Genomic DNA, 7,500 nt, shown 5'->3' on the forward strand with positions numbered 1-7,500 from the left:
CGTTTGCCGGTAGGCTGTTCATTGATTCTCGCTTCAGCGAATACTGTTGCTACTAATTCACTGCTGCCGCGGAAAGAGAAAGAACAAGTGAAACACAGAGAATGACAGCATGAAAGGCAGATAATTGGTGAGATTTTATTGAAAGCAGACGAGTGCCGTACATTATTATTACATATGTGTATGTCATGTTTATAAGGGCAAAAAAAATAAGATTGAAATTAAACAAAGAACAAGTTAATTTATTGGAAGCCTGGAAACACCATGGATTACAATAGAAAAATACAAGAATTGAAAAGTAATATGGTTAAGCTTAAACATGGAAAAGTAAAGGACTAGTTGTTAAAACTGAAAAAGAAAAGGATAAGGTATTCTAGTAAAAAATATAAATTTATAACTTAAAGTGCTGCCGCATCAACTTTTATGAAAAAATCAATTTATAACATTATATAATCAATTCTTAATGCTGCAATATTTTAAGTTATAAATGTATTATACTTTTTCCGAGAATATCTTGTCCTTTTCTTTTCTAGTTGTTAACTAGTCCTTTACTTTTCCATGTTCTTCTGTTGTACCTATTTACTATTCCTCCCCACGGGACAGAGTGAGACACCAGGGTCGTTTTTTAACGTGGAGAAAAGGTACAAAAATAAAAATTGTCTCAGTCGTGAAGGATTTCTCCTCCACCGAAAGAGAACAAGAAATAGAAGTGCAGCATCTGAAGAACAGATGGTATTTATTTGCTCCCCCACCGAACAAATAAGGCACAAGGCCGATTTTTAATGTGAGGAGTGAAGGGGAAATGTGGACCAACTCCCCGGGGAGTAGGGGAGCTGGATAGTGACAATTGGTATGAAGGGTTGCCCCTACATTGACCAAGGTCTTATATGTGGGGTCGCCCCCACATATGGTCTTTGCTTGCAGTATCTGCCGGAACAGATGGTATTTATTTGCTCCTCCACCGAGCAAATTAGGCACAAGGCCGATTTTTAATGTGAGGAGTGAAGGGGAAATGGGGACCAACTCCCCGGGGAGTAGGGGAGCTGGATTGTGATAATTGGTATGAAGGGTTGCCCCTACATTAACCAAGGTCTTATATGTGGGGTTGCCCCAACATATGGTCTTTGCTGCAGTATCTGTCGGAACAGATGGTATTTATTTGCTCCCCTGAGCAAATTAGGCACAAGGCCGTTTTTAATGTGAGGTAAAAACCAGCTCCCCTAAAAGTAGGCAAAAAAGGGGCACTCTGGTTACCAAAAATAATAATTGTCCCAGTATAGAGGGTTTCCCTTCCATTGACTGGTACAAATTATCTTAAGTGCAGCATCTGTCGGAACAGATAGTATTTATTTGCTCCCCCACTGAGCAAATTAGGCACAAGGCCGTTTTTAATGTGAGGTAAAAACCAGCTCCCCTAAAAGTAGGCAAAAAGGGGGCACTCTGGTTACCAAAAATAATAATTGTCCCAGTATAGAGGGTTTCCCCTCCATTGACTGGTACAAATTATCTTAAGTGCAACATCTGCCGGAACAGATGGTGTTTATTTGCTCCCCCACCGAGCAAATTAGGCACAAGGCCGATTTTTAATGTGAGGAATGAAGGGAGGAGGAAGGGAAAAAGGGGACCAGCTCCCGAGAGGTGGGAAATGGGAGCTGGTTAATGGTCAGGCATGTGGGGTTGCCCCCACATCTGGTCTTTGCTAGTCATAGCTAGTCATAGCTTGCAGTATCTGCCGGAACAGATGGTATTTATTTGCTCCCCCACCGAGCAAATTAGGCACAAGGCCGATTTTTAATGTGAGGAGTGAATGGAGGGGGAAGGGAAAAAGGGGACCAGCTCCCGAGAGGTGGGAAATGGGAGCTGGTTAATGGTCAGGCATGTGGGGTTGCCCCCACATCTGGTCTTTGCTAGTCATAGCTAGTCATAGCTTGCAGCATCTGCCGGAACAGATGGTGTTTATTTGCTCCCCCACTGAGCAAATTAGGCACAAGGCCGTTTTTAATGTGAGGTAAAAACCAGCTCCCCTTAAAGTAGGCAAAAAGGGGGCACTCTGGTTACCAAAAATAATAATTGTCCCAGTATAGAGGGTTTCCCCTCCATTGACTGGTACAAATTATCTTAAGTGCAGCATCTGCCGGAACAGATGGTATTTATTTGCTCCCCCACCGAGCAAATTAGGCACAAGGCCGATTTTTAATGTGAGGAGTGAAGGGAGGGGGAAGGGAAAAAGGGGACCAGCTCCCGAGAGGTGGGAAATGGGAGCTGGTTAAAGGTCAGGCATGTGGGGTTGCCCCCACATCTGGTCTTTGCTAGTCATAGCTAGTGATAGCTTGCAGTATCTGCCGGAACAGATGGTATTTATTTGCTCCCCCACTGAGCAAATTAGGCACAAGGCCGTTTTTAATGTGAGGTAAAAACCAGCTCCCCTAAAAGTAGGCAAAAAGGGGGGCACTCTGGTTACCAAAAATAATAATTGTCCCAGTATAGCGGGTTTCCCCTCCATTGACTGGTACAAATTATCTTAAGTGCAGCATCTGCCGGAACAGATGCTATTTATTTGCTCCCCCACCGAGCAAATTAGGCACAAGGCCGATTTTTCATGTGAGGAGTGAAGGGGAAATGGAGACCAACTCCCCGGGGAGGAGGGGAGCTGGATAGTGACAATTGGTATGAAGGGTTGCCCCTACATTGACCAAGGTCTTATATGTGGAGTTGCCCCCACATATGGTCTTTGCTTGCAGTATCTGCCGGAACAGATGGTATTTATTTGCTCCCCCACTGAGCAAATTAGGCACAAGGCCGTTTTTAATGTGAGGTAAAAACCAGCTCCCCAAAAAGTAGGCAAAAAGGGGGCACTCTGGTTTCCAAAAATAATAATTGTCCCAGTATAGAGGGTTTCCCCTCCATTGACTGGTACAAATTATCTTAAGTGCAGCATCTGCCGGAACAGATGGTATTTATTTGCTCCCCCACTGAGCAAATTAGGCACAAGGCCGTTTTTAATGTGAGGTAAAAACCAGCTCCCCTAAAAGTAGGCAAAAAGGGGGCACTCTGGTTACCAAAAATAATAATTGTCCCAGTATAGAGGGTTTCCCCTCCATTGACTGGTACAAATTATCTTAAGTGCAGCATCTGCCGGAACAGATGGTGTTTATTTGCTCCCCCACTGAGCAAATTAGGCACAAGGCCGTTTTTAATGTGAGGTAAAAACCAGCTCCCCTAAAAGTAGGCAAAAAGGGGGCACTCTGGTTACCAAAAATAATAATTGTCCCAGTATAGAGGGTTTCCCCTCCATTGACTGGCACAAATTATCTTAAGTCCAGCATCTGCCGGAACAGATGGTATTTATTTGCTCCCCCACCGAGCAAATTAGGCACAAGGCCAATTTTTAATGTGAGGAGTGAAGGGAGGGGGAAGAGAAAAGGGGACCAGCTCCCGAGAGGTGGGAAATGGGAGCTGGTTAAAGGTCAGGCATGTGGGGTTGCCCCCACATCTGGTCCTTGCTAGTCATAGCTAGTTATAGCTTGCAGCATCTGCCGGAACAGATGGTATTTATTTGCTCCCCCACTGAGCAAATTAGGCACAAGGCCGTTTTTAATGTGAGGTAAAAACCAGCTCCCCTAAAAGGGGTCACTCTGGTTACCAAAAATAATAATTGTCCCAGTATAGAGGGTTTCCCCTCCATTGACTGGTACAAATTATCTTAAGTGTAGTATCTGCCGGAACAGATGGTATTTATTTGCTCCCCCACTGAGCAAATTAGGCACAAGGCCGTTTTTAATGTGAGGTAAAAACCAGCTCCCTTAAAAGGGGTCACTCTGGTTACCAAAAATAATCATTGTCCCAGTATAGAGGGTTTCTCCTCCATTGACTGGTACAAATTATCTCAAGTGCAGTATCTGTCGGAACAGATGGTATTTATTTGCTCCCCCACTGAGCAAATTAGGCACAAGGCCGTTTTTAATGTGAGGTAAAAACCAGCTCCCCTAAAAGGGGTCACTCTGGTTACCAAAAATAATAATTGTCCCAGTATAGAGGGTTTCCCCTCCATTGACTGGTACAAATTATCTTAAGTGCAGTATCTGTCGGAACAGATGCTACACTTTGATCTTGACCAAAAGGCCAAGCTATTGTAACATTATATATATATATATATATATATATATATATATATATATATATATTTAAATAAGGGGGTGGTCACCAACAATGTATTTTTTAACATTATTTTATTATTCCGTGTCTTGGTTTTTCATTGGGAATTACGTTTTGATCATTGTAATAATGTGTTTAAATCCTTGAAATCGTTTTTAACGCGTTTTAGACGTTCTGTGAAGCGTCCTCTTCAGAAATTATTTTCAAAATGTGTTGGAGATGTAAAAATAGCATTTTCGTAGTTCATTGGAAATGTTTCCAAGGGGTGGAAACGTGTAAGTGTCTACTATTCATTGGAATGTTCAATTTTTATTACTGTTTTATTGGGCTGTGGTCACTCCTGTCTTGTGTGTGTGTGTGTGTGTCTCTCTCTCTCTTTCTCTCTCTCTCTCTCTCTCTCACACTCTCTCTTTCTGTTTGTGCTTTTTTTTCTTTTTCTTTAGGGTAGGATGTGTGTGTGTGTTTTCTTTTATTGGTTTGAAGAATGTGTGTACTGTTATATATATATATATATATATATATATATATATATATATATATATATATATATATATATATATATATATATATATATATATATCCGCTTATCTCGGAGATTGTTTCCAGTCGTCCTGGTCTTCTCCTTGCCACTGGACTCAAGACTGAACGAAAGCATGGATATATATATATATATATATATATATATATATATATATATATATATATGGATATATATATATATATTCAATATATACATATATTCAATGTAGCATGGATATCTCTCTCTCTCTCTCTCTCTATATATATATATATATATATATATAAGAGCAAATAGTTAATAAAACATGTTAAAAAAAACACTTTGAAAAAGAGTTAAAAACATATTTAATCTGAAAAGGAAACGCTTAATAAGTGGAAGCGGAGTTTCGAAGAAATACTTTCCTTCTCATCAGAGGTAGGAATTAGCAAAATGCGGGATCGGATTTTGCATGCAGAAGTATTTGATGAAATAACAAGTAAGTCAAAGATCTTACTTGATAACAAAAAGTGAAGCAGAGGGAATATGGTGAAGAAAAAGGCGATTTCACTCTTTTTTTTTTTCATTTTTCTCAAACTTTTTCTTCTAGGAGATGGGACATCCAACCAGATGTCTGATATTTACCCCTATTTTAGTGAGTCCAACCAAGAGATCTTTTAAGGATTCTAGCCGTCCCTTTCAGTGCAATCGTTTGTATTTCACTTGCACTTGGTTCACCGGGTATGCTTAATGGATAGTCTGGTGAAAGGTAAAGTATCCAATGACGGTAAAATCCAAAAATTATATATATATATATATATATATATATATATATATATATATATATATATATAATTTTTGGATTTATATATCCAAAAATTATATATATATATATATATATATATATATATATATATATATATATATATATATATATATATATATATATATATATATATAATTTTTGGATTTTACCGTCATTGGATACTTTACCTTTCACCAGACTATCCATTAAGCAAAATTAACAAAAACAAATAGCGCCTATATATATATATATATATATATATATATATATATATATATATATATATATATATATATATATATATATATATATATATATATATATAGGCGTTATTTGTTTTTGTTTTTGCGATACGTTTTGAATGAATTCAAATATTTATGAAAGTACATTTTTACCTAAAGGCGAGTTGGGAATAATTTTCCCTTTAACCAATTTGGTACCCCCACATGGGGAGCGGCATGCATATTGTTTTTTGAAATATAATTTATCATATGATAATGCTTTTTATTAAAAAAAAAAGCAATATATATATATACATATATATATATATATATATATATATATATATATATAGTTCTTTAGCGAATGTTCACATTCTCTCGTCGCACGCCAATTAAAGAAAAACAGTATCGACCGTTTTTGACCTTTTTCTTCGTTTTTGACTTCATTCCAATTTGCATATTATTCTAATTTGAATTTTGCGCCCGCCAATAACTACCACTTCGTCTCTCTCGCTCCACTAAACGAGAGTGCGTCTCTCTCGCTTCATTACATACGATTTCATCTCCTTCGCTCAACTAAATAATATTTCCTTTCTCTCGGTCTACTAAATAAAACTTTGTTTGCCATACCATCTCCAGAACATTGCCTTGCAATGTGTAGGGCTTACTCTATCTCAGAAGTTCCCAACCTGGGCTGAAAAACAATACTCTAGGGGGTGCGGGGAAAGTTTGGATGAAAAAATAAAATAGAGTATTGGTTATATGTTACTCTTCTGTTTTTTTTATTTGTAACTTGCCTAGATGCCCAGCGTTCCCCCGGGTGTTTGGAGGTGAGTGTTGAGCAAAAAAAAAAAAATGTGGTAGTAGGCAGGCAGACTCGAACCCGTACCGCGAAGGCGGAAAAGAAAGTGAAAGAAGATGTGACGTCTTAACTGAAGTTAATCCAACTGTGAAGATGACTTACTAAAATGTCGACGAAGAAAATAGACCCTTCCTTGTACAAAACGGCCGAGTTTTTCGTGAAGGAATAAATTTTTTTAGTAAATTTTTCGATATTTGTCGTCCGAGATGCCGACCTTCAAAATGATACCGATCTTGTCAAGATCCGTGGCCTCCGTCGAAACTTTTTGCGAGACATACAAACATACATACATACAGACAGACATTTAAACCGACAGATAAGATTTATATTATAGACTAGAAAATGTACCCGGCTTTGCCAGGTATTAAACGTAACGTTGTATTCTTTAAAAAGCAAGATGACGTAAAAAAAATATAAAGAAACTGAGACATGTGCATACGAGTATTATGGTTTTTTTTCTAAACAGTTCACTTCTTGTAAATAAAAAAGTACACGAGCTGAGATTGAGCTGAGATCGAAACTAAAACTTCAAGCCAGTGAGTCAATTGCGATAACAATTGAACACGATCTTTAAATGTGTTTTGAAACCTGTTTCATCTTAACATAATATGGCCAATCAGCGCATGCGTGATCGTGAAACAGTTTGCAAACAGAAAAAAAAAATCCGACGGTCTCTACGTAGAAAATTTCAATGTTTACCCCTTAGCAGCCCTTTCTCTGGATTAAAGAGTTTTCCACGTGTCTGAATACCCTATATATCAAATTTCAACTCTGTAGATAAAACATTCGGTGAGTATATTGGTTGAGAAGTGTCCTCAAATACATCCTTACATTTATAGATATACTAGCAGACCACTCGGCGTTGCCCGATCGTAAAATACGCATAATATTATATTTTAATTGATGCAGAAACCGAAACATGGGAGTTTTGTTATTTACTAAACCGTTCACTTCTTGTAAGTAA

Source organism: Euprymna scolopes, chromosome 44 (genome assembly GCF_053919585.1).
Source record: "Euprymna scolopes isolate OS-2025 chromosome 44, ASM5391958v1, whole genome shotgun sequence".
Lineage (NCBI taxonomy): Eukaryota > Metazoa > Mollusca > Cephalopoda > Sepiida > Sepiolidae > Euprymna > Euprymna scolopes.